This window comes from Protopterus annectens, chromosome 2.part0 (assembly GCF_019279795.1).
Source record: "Protopterus annectens isolate FY-2018-M chromosome 2.part0, PAN1.0, whole genome shotgun sequence".
NCBI lineage: Eukaryota > Metazoa > Chordata > Ceratodontiformes > Protopteridae > Protopterus > Protopterus annectens.
The window spans coordinates 632,207,197-632,234,312 of NC_056728.1; the positions used below are offsets into that span (position 1 = coordinate 632,207,197).

General features: G+C 39.1%; 1 protein-coding gene across 3 annotated transcripts in view; it reads left to right on the forward strand.

Annotated features, from left to right (window-relative positions):
• The first annotated feature begins 6,380 nt into the window (after positions 1–6,380).
• The window catches only part of TMOD1 (tropomodulin 1), a 971,337-nt gene continuing 950,601 nt past the window's right edge, over positions 6,381–27,116 (forward strand). For 2 of the 3 annotated variants that reach the window (XM_044060995.1, XM_044060998.1), the window contains exon 1: positions 6,381–6,632. The gene's annotated coding sequence lies outside the window, so the exon portion shown is untranslated. Of the gene's footprint in view, positions 6,633–6,978; positions 7,128–27,116 lie in introns of all 3 variants that reach the window. The other variant, XM_044060997.1, reaches the window with a different exon arrangement.

The window sequence follows — 27,116 nt, forward strand, 5'->3', positions numbered from 1 at the left end:
TGAAAAATGGGTATAGGTATGCCTGTAATATCTATGCCAGTTATAAACATTTTTGAAGTAGAATGTTGCTTAATAACACAAACAGAAACCTTACTGGCAAACAGCTCAGTTTCATCTGTACCACTTTATGTGGAATGTTCCCCATTTTTGAGTCTTAAACGTTCTGTTTTCCACTCTGTTCCATGTTAAAGGTTCTGCCACACATTCATTGTTAATTATTTCCGGGATCTATTTTGCAATACCTACCTCCCCTTACCTTGTGTTGTGTAACTTATGGATTTTTTGGGGGAAGCTGTTCTGTTCTTTCTCCAAGTTTGTGCAATCTTGGAAGCAATATATTTATAGTCCGGGAGTGTGGGAGCAGAGCTCCAATGAAGAAGGTAAAAAAAAAAACTGGATAATGTTTTATTACAACTGCCACACTTTCCCTTGCTTGGTAAAAATGAGTGTTTGCAAACATTCTGAGAGTTCAGATGGACAGTTTTATACAAACTGGAATTCTCAGTACATAGTTAAGGGTTAACTGTAGTGTCATATTTGCCTCACTCATGGTTTCAGCTTACATAAAAATGAAAGTGTTTGGGTAAATATATAATTTTGCTTCAAAATCCTTAAGCTTTTCAACTGTCCCTGATTTAAATGAACATCAGGAGTTTTGGTTCAGCATTTTGCTATGAAGTCCTAAATCACTGATGCTTTGCCAAAAAGAGAGAGAGAGATGCATTATCAGCAGATAATAATGACATTCATTACAGTTACAGACTCATTTTATTTCACAAAATGTACATTCATTCATTAGCTCTTAGTTTGTCAACTTTCTTAATCAGTATTACTAATATTTTACAAAAGTGTTCCTAATTTGGTCCCCTCTTCCCTGAAAATTGTTGGCTTTGTCCCTGATTCTGGTGCTGAGAGGTTGAGAGCTATGTATACTATTACTACTGGTATTGTTAATAGCATATAGTTAATAGTACTATAATCAAAATAGTAAACAGAGCTGTGGACACTGTATACACAAAACTCTGAATGGGAGAATTCAAGCCTTTTTGTAACTTTGTTGGTGGATATGATTGGTTTAAGTGGTGGTGTGTTTGTGTGTGCGTATGTGTGTGGGGAGTCATACCTTTCACCATGACGGACAAAGGCCTCAGTACTGAGGACAATTTTTAAACATTACTCTAATTCACTTAAAACATTAATAGATTTGGCATCCACATAAAAAAAGAAGTATTGAACTCAGATGACTGACATTACTGACTAGATGTAATTCTCAATGATTTAATAGAAATTATTTTTCGGCGGGACAAGGCAAACACTTTCTGAGCAGTTACAGCCGGGGGGGGGGGGGACTAAAGAATTTCAAATATCCTGACATTTTAGGACAAAAAATATTTCATATGATTTTTTAATAGTTGCATAAAACCATTATTTTGTATCAGAAACACCGACATGTTGATTTCTAAGATGGCTGCACACCTGAGTAACAGCTTAATTTCAGCTTTCTCATGTGTAGACAGAAACTCAGAAAAGAAAGCCAGCGAACTAGCCTTTTCAGTAAATGGCTAGTAAGTGTATTGCCTGGATGCCAGCAAAAAAGCAATTCAGAGAACCTGAAAGAAAGTCAATCACAAAAGGTGAGGAGAAAACACTGACTAGTTAGAATTCTGCAGATGTTCAGCAAAAGCAGTCCAAACTCCATCTCTAGAACACGACATGACTTCCAGTAACCCAGAAGAAAAAATAAGTCAAATGTACTTAAATCTGATTAAAATAAACTAAACACTGAAAGAGTATATCAATTCAAATAACAAAAGGCTAGGAAAAATTGAAATAGCTTTAAACAGATATTCAGATGAAGTGATAAAACTGCAAAAATCAGAGGTCGAAATGAAGAAAAGGCTGGCTGCATATTAGACTGCTCAAGACAAGATGTTTAAAAAAATAATAGAATTTGAGGACAGAGCACATTTGAAAAATTAGATTTTTTGCTGAAAGGAACGGACTGCATTAATTTTATGAAAGCACTAATAAGCAACTGGACTGCTATTCCACAGCAGGAGTTGTTAATTGAAAGGGCACATCTTGTGAATGTGCCAAATCTGGCCATTAGAAAGCAAGCTAGACCTTTAATAGTAAAGATGCAATTCTACCAGCAGAAAGAGTTGATTCTGACAAAACTGTGGCAAAAGGACAAGGTACTAAAAGTGTGAGACAGTAGAGTGTTTGTGGAAAACGATTACTGACTGTACACCAGGCAGAAGAGGAGTACATTTATTCCACTAATCAGGGAATGTTGAGAAGCAGGCATGAGATTCAAGCTGCTATATCCAGCTATTTTCAGAATATCCTTTCCTGGAGGGTCAAAATCATTTCTGATGCAGAACATGCTAAGCAGGAAATACAAAAGTTTGTCCAACAAAAAGTGAGCTTTGAAACAGAAGGAGATTCTGCTTCTTGTTCTTCTGATACGTTCATCTGGTAGTAAAGCCCATAGAGAGACTGTGCCAGTGATACCTTTTCCAATGTTTCAAAGGAAAATGCTTGAGAGACTGAAAAAAGCACAACAGTTGACTAGAAAAACCTGGAGTTCATTGGAAATGAACCAGAGACTGGATTTGGGAGATGGAGATTAACAGGAAGAACACCAGCAACTCAGAAATTGACAAATAAATGTGGGATTACAAAGCATTAATTATATTTGTGAAACATGACAGAACAAGACAACCTGTAAATATTGGACTTGTAGGGAACTCCAAAGCAGTGTATGATGATTTGGGGGGATTCAAACTCCTATTAGGTCTGGGGCTCAGTACGTCACCCCAAGATACTACTGAGGTGAAATATGAAATAGCATTTACCATCCAATACAACCATTTTTCCAGTGAGATTAGAGATATAGTTAAGTGTAACTGGAACATTTTTAAAGTTAATAAAGACTTTCATAATATGGTAGGGGTAGCACCAACACTTATTACCAAAACAGCCAAAAATTTCAAACAATTATTTGAAAATAAAATTTCAGGGATTTTACCCCTAAAGAAGTGGGGACATATTCTTGTGGTTGTTGCAAATAGAGTTCATACATTACAAAGATGCAAACCCTTACACTGGACAGCATTCTTAAAAGTCATGTTACCTTTCAAAAAGGTAACTGCAATATATACAGGGTTTGGTTCCTCTGAGGCATTATCTATATTTGGATACTGAATTTGGTTAACATAATGCTACACCTTTATAAAGAAAATAAGGGACTCAGAAATTCAAGGATATAGTTTTTGTGGTGGTCAAGAAAAGTTGGTTTTATTTGTAGATGATATTATTTAATGCATGATAAAACCAGAAAAGAACATTTCAGTGTTGTGGAACATTTTGAGACAGTTTCATGTCTTTTCGGCATACAAAATTAATGACGCTAAAACAAAAGCAATAGCTGTAAACTATGTACCCACGCACAAATTGGTAATATCCATATTTGTGGGGACATGATAAAATAAATTACTTAGGAGTATGGATTAAAAAGGATTCTGTTGGGGCAGCTAAGAATATGTGGGAAAAGACTAAACAAAAGATAATACAAAACTGAGAAATTTGGCAGCTCTGTTTTATGAATATGGATAGCAGGATACAAGTAGTTAAAATGTTTTTAGCCCATTTAGTTTTATACATAGGTCAGGCATGTTTTTATCAAGCAGAAGAGAAGCTGTGGATAGCAACTAATAGAGAGCTGAAGAATTTTACCTGGGAATGAAAGACGGCAAGAGTCAAGTGACATAAGTTGATTCTTCCAATAATACAAGGTGGTTTGGGATTACCTGATTTGAAGGGGTATTTCAGAGCTTCACCGTTAAGGCTCCTATACATAGCACAAGCAGAACTCTATAATTCAAAGTGGAAAGGGATTTTGTATGCAGATCCTTAATGAGAGTAATAATAACCATATAGAATATTATATTCATAAAGTAGAAGAAAGTATTCTAAGAACTAAGCCAACACAGGAATAGAGAATTTAGATTCTGCCAATAGGTATAACTGCAATTAGGGATATAGACAATAAGTAAGAAATTTATTGGAGAATGCTGGTAAAGGAACCAAGGTATTGAGAGCAAATAATTAGAGAGGGAAAGGTAACAGAATGGGAAGAGGCCAAGAAATTATTTGGATTGCAGGCTAGAGATTGCCTTCCCTATCAAGGATTGATATCAGAGTACAGGCAAAGAGAAAGAAATAGGGGGGGGGGGGTCCTAAACGAAAGATCAGCACTAACAGAGTTTTTTAGTAGAATCTAGAACAGAAGCTGTTGTTAAAAAAGGGATCATTAGTAGACCATATGAAATATTGCATGATAACTGTATGAATCAGTCAGAAGAGGTTATAAAGGACAGGGCAGAGACACTGAATATGCTATTCACAAAAAATGGGGGTGGGGTATATGTATGTCTCACAAATATGCAATAAAGTCTAGAAGCTTTAGAATCTTTACTTGCAAGTATTTACATGGCTATATTTGTACTCCAAGTAGACTCCAAATAATTTTTCCTCAGGTTGATAGCAAATGTTGGAGGTGTGATGGGGAAGAATGGGATAATTGGGAACTTATTTTTTGGAAGTGCAATGAGTTGGCAGACTTTAAAAATTCCCTGCAGATTACTCTATCAGAAATACTGGCTGAGCAAATTGGTGTAACTAAGGAAATGATTTTTTGAGTTATGATACGGAATCAAAATTTCCTGGACATAGTAAGACCTTGTTAAGTTTTATTCTAGCGGCTGCTAAAAAGCAATTAGTAGAGAAAGGAGATCAAAGTCTAAACCAACTTTACTAGAAGTAGTGATATATAGTAACAGAGATAAAACTACTGGAAATGGGATCTTTAGAAAAGGGAAGGAGCAAATTACATAGAAAAAATGGGAATTGTGAGAACAATACTTGCAGAATAATGTTTTGGAGGAAGAATGAGGTTTAAAAGAAGGCAGGATATGAATGAACTATGTAATGTTTGACAATGACTGGATAGATTAGAAATGATGTATAATGTTTTCCACTAAAATATGTAAATAGGGTTTGTTTGCATTTATATAAATGTACGATTGCCTATGTCATGAGTGATAATTTAATAAAGATAATTATTGTTTTAAAACACCCAAATGTTATCTGCATAAGCAACTCAAATGCTACAAGAATAGATTTTTATTTTTTGGGAAAAAAATGAATCTCTATCCTTTGCACTGGCCATGGCTATGTTTTGCCCTGCATAATCTCGTGTTTTTTTTTTTTTACAAAAAAGGTAGCAACCATAGGGACAGTTTGTACATGTAGACAAGGGTATGTACACTGTCAGATGAATAATCGTGTATATTTTTATTTCTACAAATTGTGTTTTCGCGTTTGTTTTGGAAATTGACATTTCCAAACGATTAAGGAGCCTAACAATTTATTTAACAGCCAATTCTTGGAAACAGGCTGAGAAAGTTTTCCGTGCATTTTTGTTTGGTACCGTAGGTCTGTTTGTTGATGCCGAAATCTGAATTACATCTTACCATCGAAGAATAGTAATAGAAGGAAACTGGCTGATTTACACATACTTTACCACCATAAAGCATCCATAAGCAATTAGGGGGACAAATGCCATGCTGATTTTCACCATACTTATTTAGGGTTGCCACCTGTCCCACTTTGGGAGGGACAGTCTCGTTGGGCAATTGTGTCCTGCAAAGAAATCGAAAAAATGGCAAATGTCCTGAGATTTTAGGACAAACGTATTTCCTATATTTTATGTAATAGTTGCATAAAACAGTTATTCTGTATCTGAAACACCTAAATGGTATAAGAAACACAATAAGCAACTAAAATGTTAAAGAATAAGCTTTTATTTAGGCAAAAAAGCGAAGTTCTGTCCTTTGTACTGGTCGTGGGTATGTTTCGCTCTGCAAAATCTGACGTTTGTACCAAAAATGTTCCATTTTGGGCATTTGAAAAGGTGGCAACCCTATAAATACTTATTCTGTGTTAATACAGCAACCTTCATCATCCTACATTCTTTTAAAAAAAATAGCTTATTATCTAAACATAAAGTTGGATTTTTACGTCGGGCTTTTAAACTGGGATGGAGTTTTAGACATTAGAAGTAACGTATACATCTGTTTAGTTTTTGCATTTGGGAGGCAGCATAACGTTTTCCTGTTAGAACACTACAGCCAGGCTAGTCGAGACATACTCATCCAGTTTCCGTAACTGTTACACGATGCCTGGAATTACTGGGACTCGATCTCCCAATTGTCCTGTTGCAGGACAATACTGATAAGAAAATAAATGCCTGCCATTGGGGCTGCTCCAACAGCTCGCGGAGTGCATGACGTCATTCTGGTTCTGAGGCAGGAGAGAGAGCGAGGGAGGCGAAAAGAGCGCTGAAGGTTACAGGAGCGCAGAGTGAAAGGACGCACGACATAAGTCTGAGAAGCACTAACAAACTTCGCTAGGAACTTCGGGCAGTAAAGGCAACCGACAAACTCGGATCAAACAGCTGTCAGCATCCCTTGGTACCGCTACCTCCTACTGAATTCTGGCGGGTATACCTGGTGCCAGCTAGTCCATTACCTACCTACCTGTCACCCCACTACCACTGTCGGAATAAGGTAAGATACAAGTTGGTTGTTTGAGTGAGACTACGCACCCCTCCCCTCCCGTCTGTTTCTGAATACATCGAATGAGCTTTGTGATGCCGTGCAGCTTGCAGTATGGAAACCATATCTGGTCAAAATATTCAGCTGACACAAAGTGGGACTGAGTTAGTTATGTCTATAAATAGCCAACTCCTACACCAAGATAAAGGGGAGAGTAACTAGATGGAGATCCAGCTGAGGTGATGGCAAGGAGACGGATAGCTGTAGGCAGAGCCTGGGGCCGGGGTATTATACATTGTTTTGTGCTTGTGTGGTGTTATGCTTTGTAGTGGCCTTTTATTTCATTTTTGCCTTCCAGAATGCAGTCATGGAGCACGAGGGACCGATAAGTAAGATGTCCAACAGGTCGAGTAAGAGTTTTGATGAAATAAGCCACTAAAATAAAACGAATTGTGCACATTACACAATTGGTTGAATAAAGTATACATTTGTTTCTAAGCCCCATATGTAAGTATGCGTTGAGCAAATTGACAGTTTCCTGCTACAGAGATGTGCGTTTTTCAAGTGTTGTACTGTACCGAATCAGATACTAGACTGACTGCTAGCCGAAGTTGTCCTTTTAGTTCAATGCTTTAATATAATTGATTGAATTTAGTTAGATGAATAGACATTTTTACATAACCATGTGGTAGTCAACATATTTAAAATAATTCAACAAGTTAAGCTAATAGGTACATGTTAAGCAGGGAAGTTTGGTCTCCTGTCTCCCAAAGCAGTTCTCTTTTCTTTCCAGTGCCTTACATATCTTGAAGATGTACACACTGCTTATATTTTGTTGTTGTGCAAAAATGTATTTAAAAAGCTGCACTTGTAGGTTTTTAATAACCTCAGTAAATAGTTCATATGCTCTTACAAAGTCATATTTTAGTCTGAGCAAATACAGAACTAGAATATACAGCTGACATCCCTGTGTAGGGTGCCTCTGTAACGCACAACAGGTATTTTGGTACCCTGCACGGAATATACAGTGGTTTTCAGAAAGGGAGGTCACTGTGCAACAACCTATAACAAAAACATGCTCCAGATCATTGGTAGGACTGCTACAGCATCCCTATTGTCTGATTTTTCTGAATTTCAGCTAGGTGCTTATTAAAAGTGGGGTGTACCACCTGCATACAAGGTTATGAATTGATGTGTCTTTCAATATAGATTATTGTGTTTTTACAGAACACAAGGAAAACCAGATGACTATATTGGAACAAGTGGGTTTAGAATAGTGGCTGATGAAATTTGTAGGTGTAAGACAATAGTATGGTGCTTTAGGGTTGGTCTGTCTGTTTTCAGGGGCATACTGTGCTATAGCCCAGAAGGAAATGGACCTAGCAAAAAAAAAAACAGACATCTGTCACTGTTTTTATAGTAGCCCCCCCCCAAAGTAATATGATTACTTTTGTTGGATGCCACATTGCACTGTTTTGTCCTCATGATTGCTTTCGTGGTAGGTACCACTCAAATTGTTTGCACTTCTACACCTACCTAATTTCACCATCTCATATACTTTTTTGGGGATAGGTGGGACTGACTAGTTTCATTGCAGTGTTTCCTACATGTGCAGCACCTATCTCATGCTCATTTAAAAATTTTTGTACAGGGGTCCCTGTGTTTGTCTCAGTACCAGGTTTCCTCTGATAAAATAATTTTATTTATTTATTCATTTATTATTTGTCAACTGGGCTAGTCTCACTAGGTCTCTTTCCAGGAGAGACCCCAAGTGGTGTTTATATGGACTTCGTAAATTTCATAGGATCTTTTACATCCACCTGAGCTACCACAAACTCAGGCAGATGGGGCTTCAATTTAATGTCTCAGTGTCTGTAATTGAAAAAATTAACACAATCCCCTGGGGTGGAAATAGAACCCACAGTCTTCTGATTTTCCAGCACCAAAGACAAGTACGGTACCTGTTGAGCCATTGACACTGTGTTATAGATCATCTTATGTTTTTAAACTACAACAGACAATGGTGTGATTCCCTACCTTAACATGGACCACAGATATTTATCAGCAGGTAAGACTACTTGATATAACCAGTCTACTAGTGTTCCCTTTCTATATTGCTACTGCATTTGTAAATCGTACAACGTTTCCAGTTATCTTACCCTACATTTACTGCAGATTATGTTGTTTCTGATTTTTGTGAATACTTAGAAGTCTTCTGCACATACTATTTTATCCACACCAACTCTGATGAAAGAAAATGCAGATTAGGATAATCCCATTATATTTCAGTGAAAAGGACATTTTATTTTACATTTCCCTTACAGTTACTCCCAATGCTTCATTGCATACCATTTTTACTGTGGTACTGTGACTTCTGAAAAAGTCTTTCCTTTGCTTCATTAGCCATATGAGATGCACACAGTATAAACCATGCCCCTACCATATTGTTTCTGTGTTTATCAAGAAAGCATGTATCCTCAGTATGATATCTTAACAATAGTGCGAGAACCAAGTGCTTAAAGGTTTGTACTTGTCCAAAAAATGTTTTGTAAATGAGGTTACCTGGGTTAGAGTTTTTTTTGCCTTTGTTTTTACATTTGGGGACCTCAAGAGTTAATTATATTAAGTTCAAAGGTATAGGAGGCAAAGCCCCCTGCACTGAGGAGGGGCATTGCCCCCAAATTAAAGTTCTGGGGAAGTAAATCATGCTGGTATTTTATTTTCAATTGAAATATTTTTATGAAAGTTTTTGTGAGTTTCTGCCATAAAACAGTTTTGTATGACTGAATGATTCAGTTGCAATGGCTGTTTATCTCAACCTCTGCTAGATGCTGCACTCTACATGAAATCCTTTTAAACATACGTAGTGGTGATGCATCTCTTTGACTGTAATACCCGTTTATTTACACTGTGCCATATTGTATCGCTATTTATGGCTGTGGTACATTTTGTTATATCTTTAAAGTCTCTGAATTTATTGCAGGGTCAAGTGTTTAATGACTACCTAGCTGTCTCTTATATGTCCTGTTTTATTTAGTCCTGTGAAAAGTTATGCAAGACTGTCGTATATGGACAGTATTTTTGTGCAGTGAAAGTCTTTTTCCATATCACTCAGAACTCCATCAGTTGTGTAAAGTACTTTCATATTGTGTTCGTACCCTTCAAAATCTCTTCTCTGTTATCTTTTTTTTTTTTTTTTGTGGTTTGATTTTATAGAGTTTTGGATAATGAACTGTTACAATAATGTGCTGGTCATGTGTCATAAGGAGGAGTGCTGATGCTGTCTCCCACCAGCTATCTATGAATTGCTTTTGGAACTTATCATTTTGGCAGCATCTAGAGAAATAAGTGTCTCACATGCAAAAACAGATAAGCACCAGCATGTCAAATGGAGTAAATAAACTGCAGTCTCTGTGTTTAGTTATTAAATCAGTTATTCACTAGGTATGTAGGCTAATCCTTGTGGAACATTTTTAGCCATGATCCAGGCCCAAAGGAAACCTACAAGCAGTAACAGTGAAATAGCATACCTGTAAAATAAGTGTAATATGTAAAAGACTTTGGCAAGTATACAGTAAACACAACACTACAAGTGAACATTTTAAGTAATCTTACAATAATGCAGGATGTTGTATTTAAGACAATGGAGTTTACAGATGATAGTGAATATAAAAAGAATCTAAAGTGGTTAAGATGAGGACGATTTAATGTAAAACTCATTAGCACTCACAAATGTAATATTTTTAGTATCTTTGACTTTATAGTAGGTACATAACTAGCTTGATACAGATATAATAAGGGGTTGGGAGTGTGGCCTAATGGTTAAGGTGTTTGCCTTAAAAACACAAGGTGCAGGGTTTAAGTCTCACAAGGGATAATTGGGCTAAGCTTAAAATGGCTTGCAAGGGCAGTTAGCCTAGTACTAACCTATATAATAGCTGAGGTTTGTATATGTATATATCCAGGAGTAGGAAATCTATATGGAATTTATTGCAGATCCTAGGCAAGATTCCAAACATTTCAAAAAAACCTGTCATATACCAGTAAAATGTAGTATAAATATGAGCCACAAACACTGCTTTTATATATGTGTAATCATGCTGTGGATTGTCAATTTTCACAAATCAGGAATTCTTCTCAGTGTCTGGCAAAATAAAAATGTAAACATACACAAAATTAAGAACCTTCTTCAACATATTGTTTTTCTCATTTGCCTTCATTTATTGCTTGGTAGTTCCTCCTCAAGAGCTTCTTCAAGTGACGTCACCCTTACTAGTCATTATCTCTTTTCAGTTGGCAGTGTTAACCTTCTTATCTGTGTATGATACTGCTCACTGTGAATCCAACAAAGTAAAAACTGATGTCTGTGCTTGTCACTAAAATGTAACATACCTACAGGCATAGAAAGCAACTAAAGTGGGACTTTTGAAGCCAGGAGCCCTGCAGTAATTATCATTATTTCAGAGCAAAACATGCCTCACCACTAATGGATTTTAGGATGCTTTTGTGCCATTTTAGAAGGGATTTGCCACTGAAAGCAGATCTGGTGCATTCATCCAGTACCACACCCAATGTTAAAATCTTGACAGGTGATTTTTAGAAAAGTCTTAACCTGCATTTACTGCATGTGTACTTCCATATAAGGTATCACACTCTTCTTAGTGCTCATTGTATTTGTGTTAAGTATCATCACAGTGGATATGAAGACCAGGATCAGCTACTTGTAGATGACATGCAGATGAGTGTGATACCCTGCACTGTGGCACAGAGCAATGGGGTTTTGGCTTCAGTTTTGGCAACCTGAGTTCAGCTATTGTCTGTGGTTATATAGCAGACAGCTGGAGTGAGGTGGTGGTAAGACCCTATGTCTGTGGAGAGAGGGTGGTAGTTAGATAAGTCCTATTACTTGAGAGCTGTCTGATAGACACTGATGATTAAGTCATTAAGTCATGCATTAGGGAACCATCTAAGAAATAGGTGCTTTAGCCTGTCAAGCACTGCGTAATAGCTGAGGGAGGGTATAAAACAACACACGTTTACAGATTTGGCATTACAGACTTCCTATATGATGTGCTTTTTGGCCAGCAGTAGGTTTGAAGTAAGATTAGCACAGAAAAATTCCTTCTCCACCCAAGATAATTGACTTCCAATGGCCGTCTTTGGGGCAGATTGAGAAAGGGCCACTGCCATTAGTAAGTCTTAACACAAGCTGCTATTGTTGGTGACCCTTTGTGATTTAGAAACAGGCCCACTGTAGTGATCTGATGTTGTCTGTAGCATCACCATGGTGAGCCTCGCCTCGGCTGAGTTGTAGGCTAAAGAGGTATTCTGAAGGAGCAGCCTATGCTTATTAGCCATATGTTCTCCATTGGAAATGCTCAGCTATGTAAGGTATCCTGACTGACTGATTTAATTAACTTGGCCAAATGTTTGCATTCATCCTTGATTTCAGTGGGTGAGATTGTGTTGGAGGTGAGTGCATGGAGGTTAGCAGATAGCTAGTATTGGTTGGATATGTGCATATGTGTATGTGTGTAACTGCATGTGTGAGTGGATGCAGACAGATGAGCGGTCTCAGATCTGTGTGTGTGTGTGTGTGTGTGTGTGTGTGTGTGTGTGTGTGTGTGTGTGTATGTATGTATGTATGTGTATATGTGTATGTGACACTATGTGTCTTCCTGGGTGGTTGCAGTAGGGGCTTAGCTACTGGATAGGTAGGGTAGGTGTGTTCCTGTATGTTTGGGTGAAAGGGTGAGTGTGCCCATGAGTATGATTGGGTGAAGGGGCCATGTGTGCATGCATGGGGGCTGCTACCCCTCTAAACTCCCCTAGCCCAACAAGCAAATCCTGCAGTATTAGGGGGAATACTGTATATACACCAGGGAAATACAATTATTACTCTAAAGGCACATAAAATGTTAATAGAACTACAGGTTTTGTATCACAAAAGATATATATGTGGGCAAACGCTATACTCCATGGATACTCTTTAAATATAATCCAAAACTCACTTAAAAAAGTTAACTGAACAGTTTTGCAGCATGAAAGACATATGCACAAAGGAGAAAAACTGTGGATATGAAATACTATCCTAAGTAACTTGAAATGTTAATAGAACAACAGGATCTGATGTTGTCCTTTTCATTCTTCCTCACTATTGGGTTCCGGATCTGACTCGGCCACATTTTTCAGACTAGGATCCTAGTCTTGAGCTCCTCCCTCTATCCACAATGCTGTACACTCTCTATAGCTTCCTCAGGTCTTGTTTGCCGCCTACCAGGTACAGACATGGATTCTTGGTCTTGAGTGAGAACTGCATGTTTGCTGTTAAGCTAAGTCCATTTTTTCTTTTTTTTATACCCTTTGAGTCTAAAATACTTTTTGTTAGTTTATCTTTCCCTTACCATTAGTTTTTCACAGGCGTTAGGGACTGTGTTCTTTACTTCTGCCTTCCATTGCTCTGTCTTTCTTTTTTATATTTCTGTTAGATTTAAAAAAAAGTCTTTCTCTAATTGTTAGAGTTAAGATTTCACTTAATCTTTATGACTGTTTTTACTGTGCAGTGTTATTTCTCTGTGTGTGTTCTGCATTGTTGCAGTTATGTCTGAAAAGCCAGTGGGTTTTAAGTGTTGCTCAGAATGTGAGCATAAAATCCCCCAATCTGATGCACACAGTAAATGTGTGTATTGTTTAGGGTCAGACCATCTGTGATCAGCTAGTGACATTTGTCAGGGATTTAATCCTCGTGCCATTGCCAATTGCAGGAACAAGCTAATATTAAAAGGTCTTTTACCTGCTTCTTACTCCTCATGATGGGCTCAACCCACTCTGTGAATCATGCTGGATTTTCTGATCCCAGGAAACATCCTCACAAGACCTCGAGGGCTTCTTTGGAGCCTCGGTCTAAATTGGCTAAGACCTCAGATCTGGTCATGTTGGATCCAAGACCTACTTCTGCCCTGTTGGATCCAAGACGCTCTTCAGATCTAACAGGTGCTATCCCCATGACTACCTCTCATAAACAATCCTCTTCTACCTCGGATCCTAAGACCTTGGATCTGAAAGTTAGGACCTGGACACCAGAGTATTCCATCAGGGTGGTTTCTCCAGTTTTCCCCTATAAGCTCTTAGAAACTCCCTCCAGACATTAAAGACCTCCTCAAGGTCCTCTAGGAGCTTACCTGATGTTGATATGGACAGGATGATGTGGAGGTTCCTCAAAGCTCAAATCCAGATGGGGGTTTTGTTGGCTCCATCCCCAACTGGATCCATGAGTGTCCCTGCTACTCTGATTCAGTCTCCTTCTCTGATCTGACCAGTGTCTTGGAGCCCCAGGTTCTTAGGTACCAGAGAAATTTGGTGTCGGATCCCGGGAAGCTTCCCTCCTTGACTCTGATGGCTACCCTGACCATCTCCGCTCCAATTTCTTTGGATCAGAGTTGGTCTCAGATCCGTAATGTCTGCATCAGCTCTGGGGGGAGGGGTTTGGCTCTACCTTCTCAGATCTGTCTCTTCCTCTGTGCTCTTCAGCCTTGACAGCTCAGGTCTGATTCTGTCTGGAGGCCAAGGATCAGGAAGTGTTCCCACCCTTTCTTCCTCAACTGCATCAGCTTTGAGGGAGATAGGGGGAGTTTCCCCAAGTCTGTTGGCTTTCTAGATTGTAGAAAAGGCTCTCTCTGTTCACAGAGAACCAACCTCTCTTGCCTCTGATCTTCCCCTTTGTACTTCACTGGATCGGAGTGCTGAGCCCATCATTCCTATCCAGGGTCAATCTACCTTGAGAAGCCCCCAGGTTCTTCACCCAGAGGAAGGCCCACTTTCTTTTGATACCTCCCCTGAACACTCCACAGAGGAGGTTCCTTGAAAGAAAACATGCAAAAGGAGGCACAACGACTCCCCAATGGAGTCAGTCATTGAAGACACAGACTTTGATGAGGGACATGGATCCCCACGATCACCACCAGATGATGTATCTTTTGGAGACTTCTTGGAGATCCTTAGACAGCAAGGTGGCTGGTTGGCCCAACCTCCTTATTCTGAAGAGTCAGTGTTTTTGGAGGCTTTCGGGGCAGGTCCATGTATGTTTTGGCTAACCCCCTCCCAGGAGAATAAACTAATTAACTTAGTTTTCTGCCGAGCTTAGAAGGAGCTGGACACAATCAAACCAAATCCCAAATGCCCTGACAACATTCTTCTTCCCCCTAAAGACAGGCTGCATTGGTATAAAGGTGTTTCTGTTGATGCCATTGTTGTGGCAGTAGCCACCAAGAAGGAGCTAGCCGAACAAAGCTCCACTGTCCATCCGCTGAACAGGGAGTCTCAAGTGATGGACAGGTTTGGTAAGAGCATTTACATCTCAGCTACCTTTGTGCTGAGATTGTTAAATTACTTGGTACATTTCACTCATTTGCAGAGAGATTTGGTCAAGGAACTTTCCAACTCTCTTGCAGAGACCATGTTGGATGAGGACTTCAAGAATGTATATCCCCAATTGGCTATGCTTGCTTCTGTGACTAACTCCTCCATGAGGCTCATCTCCCATACAGTGGAGGGCACATCACAAAAAGCTGTCTCAGGTATTGCTGTCAGAAGACATGCCTGGATGAGGCTTTATGATGTTGTGGAACCTTTCAAAGTTTCTTTTATAAAGGCCCCTTTGATGGCTTCTTTTAGTTTGGGCCATGTGTCAAAGAAACTCTTACCCACAGCGAGCAGGAAGGAAAGACCCTTTCAGCTTTTGGGAATCAAGTTTTCTACCCCTCAGTGTACCTTTTCTGGAAATCGGTTAGAAGACTTAGTTTTGAAAGTCTCAAGGGTCTTTTCAGGATCAATGCATGGATTCTTCCTTCAGAGGCAGAGGAGAAAGTTTCAGTGGAAGACGTCACCCCAGACGCAGAGGGGGTCTGCAGATTCAGGGCTTCAGATAACCTTTCTCTGACAAACCCCATCAGTGTTTCTGAAGCGCTGCCTGGCTGTCCATCTCTGGAGACAGTCAGGGGTCATTGTTCCCTGCACCTGGATGCCTGGACCAATCTGACAACAAATGCCTGGGTGCTAAGCATGATATCCAGAGGTTATTACATTCCCTTTTCCCTTCCACCTCCAGTGGAACAAAAGAAACTCCCCGTCATACCACCCAGTCAGAGGGAGCATGCAATACTGGAAATTCAAAAAAATACTGCAAAAAGGAGTCATTTAAGAGGTCTCAACCAAACAAAGAGGAGTCAAAACTTACTCCCACTTCATTTTAGTGTCAGAGAAAACGAGGGACCTGAGATCCATTCTTGATCAGAACAATCTAATTCAATATATAAAGAAGTCAAAGTTCTGGATGGTTACAGTTTAGTCCATTCTACCTCTGTTGTGCAAGAACAATTGGATGTGCTCTATAGACCTTCAGGATGCGTACTGTCACATCAAAATAGATAGATGCTCCAGGAGTCATTTACACTTTAGGCAGGGAGCCGGTCACTACCAGTTCAGAGTTCTGCCCTCTGGACTCACCACAGTTCCCATTGTGTTTACCAAATGCATGGCAGTAGTGGTAGATCACCTGAGACTGAAAGAATTCCAGGTGTTTCCGTATTTGGATGACTGGTTTCTCACTGCTCACAAAAGTTTAATATCAGACTGCAGGAACATATTAGAGTTATCAAAAAACAAAGAATGGAGAGCTCATTTGCTATGCATTTTTTAGATAAACATAACAGTGATGTTTCTTTGTTAAAGGCTACTATTTTAGAGAAGGTTTTTGTGATGCTGTACTATTAAAAAATGTGTTGCTATATAAAGAAGCTGTTTTGATTTTAAAATATAATACTCTTTTACCTGGGGGACTAAATCATGAGCTTAATTGGAAATATCTTATTTAGTTAATTATTTAATGGTTAATTGTTTCACTGATTGTTTAATTGCTGTATGTATATATAGGGGAAGTTTTATTCAATTCATGTCACTCTTTGAAGGCTGTGTTTTGCCGAGGTGCTAAGTGCAATAAGTTTGGATTTGGATCTGCATCGTTGTTTTCTTTCTTCAACATTTTAATGGTTTTGCTAGTGTTCATATGGCTTCAGATCCTTCTGTGAATATTTCCCGTATTTTTCAAGAGGACAATTTGCCATCTACCAATCTGTCAGGTTTGAATGTTTCTTCCTGTCAAAGAAATATGGATAATTTTGTGGTGCATGGCATATCTAACAGTGGCAATGCGGGTTTACAGGCTGGTGTCTCAGGTACAGATAATGTTGGCGAGAACATACAAAGTAGCTTTGTTTCCAAATATATGGAAGAGAGGCTTCAGAGATTTAATAATCCATTTGCCAGTATTTGTCATGCCAATACTAGTGCTTTTTCTACTGAGACATAGGAGCGTTTAGATCATTTTGAGAAACTAATTTACAAGGAATCTTGTTGCCACTTTAATTTATTGGGGTTACAATGATATTTGGAAACTGATATTTCACCCACGAGGGCTGCGGGCTTTTAAAAGCCCTTCCATTCCTTTTGATTTTATCAGATGCAGCAGACGCAGCACATCTTAAAATGATTTCCAGTACTATTTGTATTGCTAATTATAACATTAAATATGTGTTCTTTTATTTCTACAAGTGTGCACTTTCACAGGAATTTCTTGTCAGTGAAAGCTTATGTATGGTTAACAAAAAAGTCCTAACAATATGCGTCTAGCTTGTATAGTTTTCAAGATATGAACATTTGTTTGTCAACGTTTAGAAAAAATATAATTTGGGGTTTGTGTGGATATAATATATTACAGTGTTTACGGAAAACACTATGAATGCAGTAACTATTATCACTGAAAAGAATATTTCTTTCTGATAATATGGCTGTTTGTACAATTTTGATAGCTTCTGTTGTTCACAAAATAATTGCATTTGCTTTTTCATATGCTTTTTAAGTTTTTCAGAAAATGCTTTAGAATGCAAGATGTGTAGGCTGCCAGAGGTGTGACATTCTGCACCCCATAGGTAGGTGTTAATGAGTTAAATATTATCTTAACACATTTAAAAAATAGGGGGGAAGCCACAAATTTTGTACACTTGGCATCAACTGTTCAGTTATGTAGAGCTTTCATCATCTCTGCTAAACATTTTGGATACTTTTTAAATATTACTCTAAATTACTTACAACAAAACAAACAGAAAATAAAATGAAATAAAATAAAGGAAATGGGGGAAATGCTTTGAACTCTGTACTCTTGGCTTAGAAAGCATCTCATTAACAGATCTTTTTTCCTTAAAAGTAGCAGCTCTTGCATTTGGATGTATTTTCTAAACAATAAGAAATTAAGTCAGAAAATTAAGTAGTGATGTTGCAAATACTGCTCTGAGCTCATCCATAATACTATAACCCATTGTAATGCCAAGGATATAGCTAATATATTAGCAGTCAGATTTAGTGCTAATTTTACCTCTCTTACCCACATTTCTGACCACACTGTCCCTGAGAATTTAGTTCCCTTGTTATCACCTTGGAATAAGTCTTAGAATCCCTGTCAAAGGCTAAAAATAATACTTCAATGGTACCCGACAACATGTCACTCTGCATGTCAAGAATGCGCAATCTGAGCTTCAAGTAAAGCTGTTCACCGTCAGCCTATCCACAGGGCTTGTTTCTGATGTCTGGAGAATAGACACTGTGACTCCTGTACACAAGTGTGGCCCCTTTACAGAACCATGAAATCCACATCCCTCCCACCCCCCCAGCAAAGGTAACCACCATGAAAAACTTCTCCAAAGCTAACTTTGAGATCCTAAAAACAGAGGTGGCCAACTTCACAGCACCCATGCAAATGGAGAATAGTTGCGTGACTGCAGGATCATACACCGATGCACTGTACGAACATGTACACAAATGCATGGATCTTGCCATACCCAATAGAACCAAGACACTCTCCTCCAAAAAAAGGAAGCCAATCTGGTGGTCCCCTGCCATAAACAAACTCTACAACAGAAGGAGGAAACTGATGAGGAATAAGGTGAAGTCCCAAGACAGGAAAAACTCCCTTATCAGCCTCAACAAAAAGTTGAGATCCCTCATCAGATCCGTTAAAGCTAGCTACGAAGACAGAACTGCAGCAGATATTAAAGACAACCACAAGGGCTTCTATAGTTATGTAAGGAATCTCCTTGGCAATACCCAGATTTGCTCTGAGCTACTGCACAATGGTATCTCCTATACAGAGCCAACAGATATTACCAATATACTGGCTGACAGATTCAGTGCCAACTTCACCGCTCTCTCCCCTCCCAAAGGACTTATCACATCAACAGTAGATTGCCTGACACCCAGCATTACTGCTGCACAGGTTAAAGCAGCACTGTCCAAGGCCAAGAATACAGCTTCTGTGGGACTTGACAGTATCCCTGGCTGTGTTCTACATGAACTGCAGAGTGAACTGGCACCTCACTTGTGTGCCCTGTTCAATCACAACCTCACCTCAGGCTTTGTTCATACTGAATAGCGCACTGCTACAGTCATCCCTCTCCACAAAGGGGGAGCGACTACAGACCATGGGAACTATCACCCCATTAGCCTAACGAGTCTGATATTCAAAGCTATGGGACGCATCATCATGGACCTAATAAACAATGATACAGGGACTCTCCAAACTCTGGATCCCACACAGTTCGATTTTGTGAAGGGTAGATCATGCAAGCTCAGCTTGGTCGACTTCTTTGAGTCAGTCACCAGAGCTATGAATGAAGGCAAGGAGGTTCACACAGCCTTTCTTGATCTGGCCAAGGCCTTTGATACCATTCCCCACTCAGGAATCATAGAATAAATCAGTAAGCTAGGCATCAATCCCTATATCACTAGATGGGTTGCAAACTGGCTCACAGATAGAACCCACAGTGTGAAAGTAGCTGACTCCAAGTCAGACTGCTGACCAGTCATGAGTGGAGTCCCACAGGGGTCAGTCCTGGATCATCTCCTGTTTGGTATATACTTCTCTGAAGTCCAGGCCAACATGAAGGGACTCTGGCTGACAATGTTCACAGATGATTGGAAGTTGGGAGCTGTTATTAACTCCCCAAGTGATGTTGACATCCTACAGAAAGGCCTCACTGAGACCAATGACTGGTGTCAGAACCATGGTCTTAACCTCACTGCCAAAAATGTGTCATCATCCCCTATGGGAAAAACCTGGTTCCCATGAATTACCACATCGATGGTAGTCCACTGAACACAGAAGGCGTTTTAAGAGATCTGGGAACACAGGTTGACAACAACCTCTCTTTCGACCACCACATTGCCACTGTGGTCAGAAAGTCCTTCTATGAGGCACATCTCATTAGTAAGGGTTTTGCATTCAGGAAGAAAGAGGTCATTGTTTCCCTCTACTCTTCTCTCATTAGGCCAGTCATCAAGTACAATGCCCCATTTGGCATGTACCCCACTAGACACCTGCAACAACTGGAGAGGCCGCAAAAGTACCTCACAAAGAGGATCCTAGGACTTAAACACTTGTCCTATATGGACAGGCTCAAAAAACTCCAACTATTTTCTGTCTCATATCACCTACTTAGAGGCGATCTCTGCTTGACTTACAAAGCCATGTCTGACCCAGCTCTGTTAGAAATGCTACATCTAAAGAAATCCCAATCTCGCCACACTACACACTCCAGAGACTTCAACCTCATTACCACAATCAACAGAACGTGCTGGAGGGACAGGTTCATAACCCAGAGACTGCCTATGCTATGAAATAGACTTCCCATGCATGTCAGACAGAACACCTCACTGGCCTTCTTTAAGAGAAATCTTGATGAGTGGCTGGGAAATAGAAAATTCACCCCGGGGATCACTCCAGTGGCTCTGCTTGACAGAGGCACTGGGAACTAAGGTCGGGTGGCATGATGCCAGGGTAATCCTATGGGCTAGGCTTGTAAAGGCTCCAGGGCCATTAGCCTAGTACACACCTATGAACCTATGAACGAAATGATTTATAGAAATCAGTCATACCAAGATTATATATTCCCCGTTTCGAAGGAGGGATGGGCCTTCTTGGAATTGATTATATGTACAGATCTGCAATCATGGGACTCTACACATATATGCTGACTTCACAATACCCAAATGTAGTGAAAGTTTTGAAACATGAGGAGAATAAATCTAAGATGACTTCCCTGCTTAGGCTAGCAGAAGCATATCTGCGTCAGACAGGAATGGAAATCAAACCACAAGTGGATAAAAACCAGGCAGCAACTGATGTTCCAAAAAAACAAACAAACAATATAAGGTAAAGGACCAGATGAGAAGGCAAGAAATGTGGAAAATTCATCAATATAGTTGCAAGTAAAGAAAACTTCTGGAAGAAGCTCATGTTGATCAGGATCAAATGCAGGAATGGTTAAGGAGAAGCAAATTCAAGCCAAGCGACGAAAGGTTAATATTGTCAGCACAAGATAGTGGGCAACGTACATGTTGGTTTACAAAGTCCATTGAACATGTGGGAAAAACAGACAAATGTAGGTTTTGTAAAGCAGAAATGGAAACAGTTGCACACATCATTGCTGACTGTGACATACTAATGGCAGAAAGGCTGTATACTGAAATGAATAATAATGTGGTGAGAATGTTGCACTAGGGATTGTGCAAACATGGTATTGAAGTGGCTGAAAAACACTGGAAACATGAGCCACAAAGCATCATAGAAAATGATGAAGTCTACATCACATGGGATTATCCATTGCCAACAGTTCAAAAGATAGATGCTAGAAAACTGGATATAGTGGTCTAAGAAAAGAAGTCAAAAGTAGCAGTGATCATTGAAATCACCACACCTAGTGACTACAGTGTACAGAGAGTCACAAAATCAATAAAATATTAGGATTTGCAAGCAGAAATGAGAGCAATGCAGAAGAAAGATTCCCAGATAGTTCCAATAGTAGTAGGAGCAACGGGTCTTATAAAAAAAGAGACTACAATCATATTTATGGTACCAATGCATGTAACTCCATACGAATTGCAGAAGGAATCATTACTGGGCACATTGTGGGTGCTGCGAAGAGCACTTTTGGCTGACATCAAAGAGTGAGACAATACTAATTTCATGAACTTTAGTTATACTTTGACTTAAGAATGGGGTCCATTCATGTCATAGTATTAGAAACCCAAAAGATCTGGAGAAATTAAAAAAGGGGCTATGCCAGGCTCAGGGGAAGAAATTATGTATTGTTACTATTATGCAAGAAACCAAGAATTTCCAGACAGATGGCATACAAAAAGATTAAGAAAGGCAGAATTGCAGCAGACACTACAAACAACCACAAAGCCTTCTTTAGTTATATCAAGAATCTCCATGGCAATACCCAGATTTGCTCTGAGTTACTGCACAGTGGTACCTCCTATACTGAGCCAACAGATATGGCCAACATACTGGTTGACAGATTCAGTGCCAACTTTACCCCTCTCTCCTCCCATAAAGGGCCAATCTCAATACCAGAAGAATGCCAGACACCCTGCATTACTGAAATACAAGTTAAAGCTGCAATGTCTAAGGCCTGACAGTATCCCTGGCTGTGTTATAAATTACAAAGTGAACTGGCACCACATCTGTGTGCTCTGTTCATTCACAGCCTCACCTCAGGCTTTGTCTCTACCAAATGGCACACTGCTACAGTCATTCCTCTCCATAAAGGAGGAGCGACAACAGATCCTGGAAATTATTGCCTCATTAGCCTGATGAGTCTGATATGTAAGACTATGGAGCACATCATCATGGACCTACTTAACAAGGATATAGGGAATCTCCAAACTGTAGATCCCATGCAGTTCAGTTTTGTGAAAGGTAGATCATACCTGCTCAACCTAGTTGACTTCTTTGAGTCAGTCACCAGAGTGGTAGATAAAGGTAAGGCAGTTCATACAGCCTACCTTGATCTGGCCAAGGCTTTTATACCATTCCTTACTCAGGAAATATTGATAAACTCACCAAACTAGGCATTAACCCCCATTTCATTAGGTGGGCTGTAAATTGGCTCACAGGTGGAACCTATAGTCTGAAAGTAGCGGACTCCAAGTCAGACTGCCGACCAGTCATGAGTGGAGTCCCACAGGGATCAGTCCTGAGTCCTCTCCTGTTTGGCATCTACTTCTCAGAAGTCCAGGCCAACATGGAGGGACTCTGGCTGACCATTTTCACAGACGACTATAAGCTGGGAGCCATTATTAACTCCCCAAGTGATGCAGACATCCTACAGAAAGGCCTCACTAAGACCAGTGAGTGGTGTTGAAACCATAGCCTTAAGCTTAATGCCAAAAAATCGTCATCATCCCCTTTGGGAAAAACTGAGTTCCCACTAATTACCACATTGATGAGAGCCCACTGCACACTGAAGGCATTATAAGAGATCTGAGGACACAGGTTGACAGCAACCTCTCCTTCGACCACCACATTGCCACTGTGGTCAGAAAGTCCTTCTATGTGGCACCAAGGGTTTTGCATCCAGGAAGAAATAGGTCATCATTTCTCTCTACTCTTCCCTCATTAGACCAGTCATAGAGTATAGTGCCCTATTTGGCATGTACCTCACTAGACACCTGCAACAACTGGAGAGGCCACAAAAGTACCTCATGAAGAGGATCCTAGGCCTTAAACACATTACCTACATGGACAGACTCAAAAAACTCCAGCTATTCTCTGTCTCATATCATCTACTAAGAAGTGATCTCTGCTTGACTTACAAAGCCATGTCTGACCCAGCTCTGTTAGAAATGCTACATCTAAAGAAATCCCAATCCCTCCACACCACATGCTCCAGAGACCTCAGCCTCATTACCACAATCAACAGAACATGCTGGAAGGACATAACCCAGAGACTGCCCATGGTCTGGAATAGACTTCCCATACATGTCAAGCAGAGCACCTCACTAGCCATCTTCAAGAGAAATCTTGATGAGTGGATGGGAAATGGAAAGTTCACCCCGGGGATCACCCCAGTGGCTGTACTTGATAGAGACACTGGGAACTAACGTCGGGTGGCACAGTGCCAGGGCACTTCTGTGGGCCAGGCTTGTAAAGGCCTCAGGGCCATTAGCCTAATACACACCTATGAACCTGTAAGAAATTAGAAGAAAATAAAAATACTTGCACAAGAAAAACTGTCAAAAGCTTCAAATACATATTTGTGTTCATTAATGCAACAGATTTATGAAAAATATTATATAGACCAAGGAACCTTGGGCTGTTTGGAAAAAGAAGTGACTACGTATGAAAATATAAAGAACAAAATCTGGAGATTTTTGAAAGATATAAAAAAGAAATGCAGACATGAGAAAGAAAGAGAAGTCTCATATGGTACAATATTTATGCATAGGAGAAAGCCAAATCAATCAATAAAAAAGCAGCCCTAAAGATATTCAAAGAGAAATACAGACAAAGGCATCCAGATATGGAAAATTTCACAATACAAAAAATAAGATCACAAAGAGTGAATGTAGAACTTATGGAATGCCTGCGAAGTGAAGGATTTAGTGTAGAAATTCTAACACAGGTTATATCACAGCATGCTGGAGCAATGAGCTCCCCAAGTAAGGCGATACAGGAGGAGCAGGAGACATCTGAAGAAGAAATGTGGACCTGGGAAAGAAAAAATGTCGAATATGGTGCAATATTTATGCAAAGGAGAAAGCAAAACTAATCAATACAAAAAGACCAGCACCAAAGATATTTGAAGAAAAATACAGGCAAAGGCGTCTGGTTATGAAAAATTTTACAGAACAAAAATAAGAAAACAAAGAAGAAAAGAATATTATTAATGGAGAAGTTAAACTAATAGAAACTCAGATTATGGATCACCTGCAAAGTGAAGGATTTACTGTAGAAAGTCTAACTGTGGTACCACAGCAGGATAGAGCAGCAGATCCCCAAATTAAGGAGAAACCACTGGAGCGGGAAACATCTAAACATCTACTTAGTTGCCATATGAAGATACTTTGGAGCCTTCCATAGGAAGCCAGTACAAAAGTTCAGTCGGAGTTACACAGCAAGGGAAGGAACAGGAAACTGTGGCAACTCTGATGCAGTCAATGTTGTGGAGTGATAGACCAGTGAGTTTCCATATGAAAGAGTAACAGATGACATAGGATGAAATTGAAGAGAATGTGGCACAGCACAGGAAGATGCTTTGGAACTTTCTGTGGAATGCCTGCAGGAAATGGAAAGCAAACAATGTGCCCTCAGTTTAGAAGAAAATAATCTAAGAGAAGAGTTGCTTGATTTATAGAGATGGACAGACATATTAAGATCAATGAAAGAGAAAGACTACAGAAAGTCAATAAAACCCAAAAAGTTAGAGGTTTGATAAAAATTGAACACAGTAATTAGGACTGTTTGTAGAAATTCATGCAATATAGCAGAATAGGATGTATTACTGTGCTGCTAAATTAATAACAGATAAAATCTTACCACAAAAACACAGAGCAGTAAAGGAAAGAAAGTTGAGAAGTCAAATGTCATCATGGAAGTATCGAATAGAGAAAACTATAAAGCAATTAAGACAAGAAGTATACTATTAGAAGAGTGCAGAAGAGGGAACAGATCAATAAAAATGCTCAGAAAGATAGACATGATAAAATAAATGTGCAGTATCAGAACAGATCAGGATCAATCATGCACTACCGCAAATAATAAACTAAAAATATCAGCACAGGCAAAAAACTTAGAAGATATGCAGATAAATATAAAGAAAAAGTACAAAATAAGCAATTTAGTGATTACCCAAAAATGTTTTATAGAGAATTGGGAAGCAAGACAAAAGGAATTGAAACACCACCAAAAAAAGAAGAAATAGATTTTAAACAAATATCTATGAAGATCCTGTGGAACATAACAAAGATGCTGAATGGATAGAAAAAGTAAAATAAAGAATAAGAAGTTCAAACATACAGAGAAATTGAAATAACCTTAAGAAAAGCTCCTAATTGGAAAACCCCAGTCCCAGATGCAGTACCTAACTTCTGGATAGAACTATTAACATCTTTACATGAAGCTTTAACCACGAGTAAGAATAATTTATATGTGCACTCCACACAGACGCCAACCTAGTTAACAACAGGAAAAACAATACTCCTACTTAAGAATGAACCTACAAGCTATCCTAAAAACTATAGACCAATAACTTGTATTCTGACAACGAAAAAACTATACACTGGAATTGATGCCAACAGTGTTTATAGTTATTTAGAAGAAAACTCAGTCATGGCAGTAGAACAAAAGGGTAACAAAAGAAAGGCATATGGAACAAAAGGATCATTTGTTGTTAAATAAAATCATAATAGAGAACTGTAAAATGGGGAAGAATCTAAGCATGGCATGGATAGACTACAAAAACGCATTTGATAGTATTCCACATTCATGGATAAGTGTCCTTAAAAATGTATAAGATACACCCTACACTGATCAATTACATTATAGTGACCATGAAACAGTGGCAAACCACTTTGCAGTTAAGCCATGATAGAGGGCAAATTATTATTCCAGGGATAAGAATTCAAAGAGGGATATTCCTGGGTGACTCACCACTGCTCTTTTGTCTTTCCCTTAATCCATTAAGCTGTCTATTTAACAGATTAAGTCATGGCTACAATATAGCTCCCAGAAAACAACAAAGTGTAAAGACTTTTCATCTTTTTGTGGATGATTTAAAACTGTATAGTTCATCAGATAAGGAACTAAAAACACAGCTGCAATTGGTCAAAACTTTTTCAGATGATATAAGAATGTCATTTGGGCTTGATAAATGTGCAGAAGCAACCTTTAAAACTGGAAGGCTGCAGCACCAAGAAAATATCAGTCTGGGACAAGAATGTGATATAAAAGCTTGAGCAAGAGGGAGTGTATAAATATTTGGGAATTGATGAATGACCAACAATAAAACATGAACAAATACGAGTAAAACTTAGTAAGGAATATTTCAGAAGACTAAAGTTAATATTGAAAACAGCGCTGACATCTAGGAACGAAGTCCAAGCTATAAACCTACTTGTTCTTCCTGTCCTTACTTACAGTATTGGAGTGATTGACTGATGCCAAAAGGTGATGGATTGGTTGGACAGGAAAACAAGAAGGATGCTTAATGCTTATCAAATGATTTATAAAAATCAGTGCATACCAACATTATATATTCCCCTTTCTGAAGGAGCTATGGGCCTCCTCGAAATTTATTACATGTATAGATCTGCAGTTGTAGGACTGCATACATATCCTCTGACCTCACAAGAACCAAACATAGTGAAAGTTTTAAAACATGAGGAAAATAAGTCTAAGATGACTTCCTTGCTTATTTTATCAAAATCATATCGGTGTCAAGCGGGAAGATAAATCAAACCAGAAGTAGATAAAAATCAGGCAGCAACTAAATGTGCCAAAAAACAAAGGTAAGACTATAAGGTAAAGGATCAGATGAGAAGGCAATAAATGTGTAAAATGCATAAATATAATTGCAAGTATAGCAAACTCTTGGAAAAACGTGA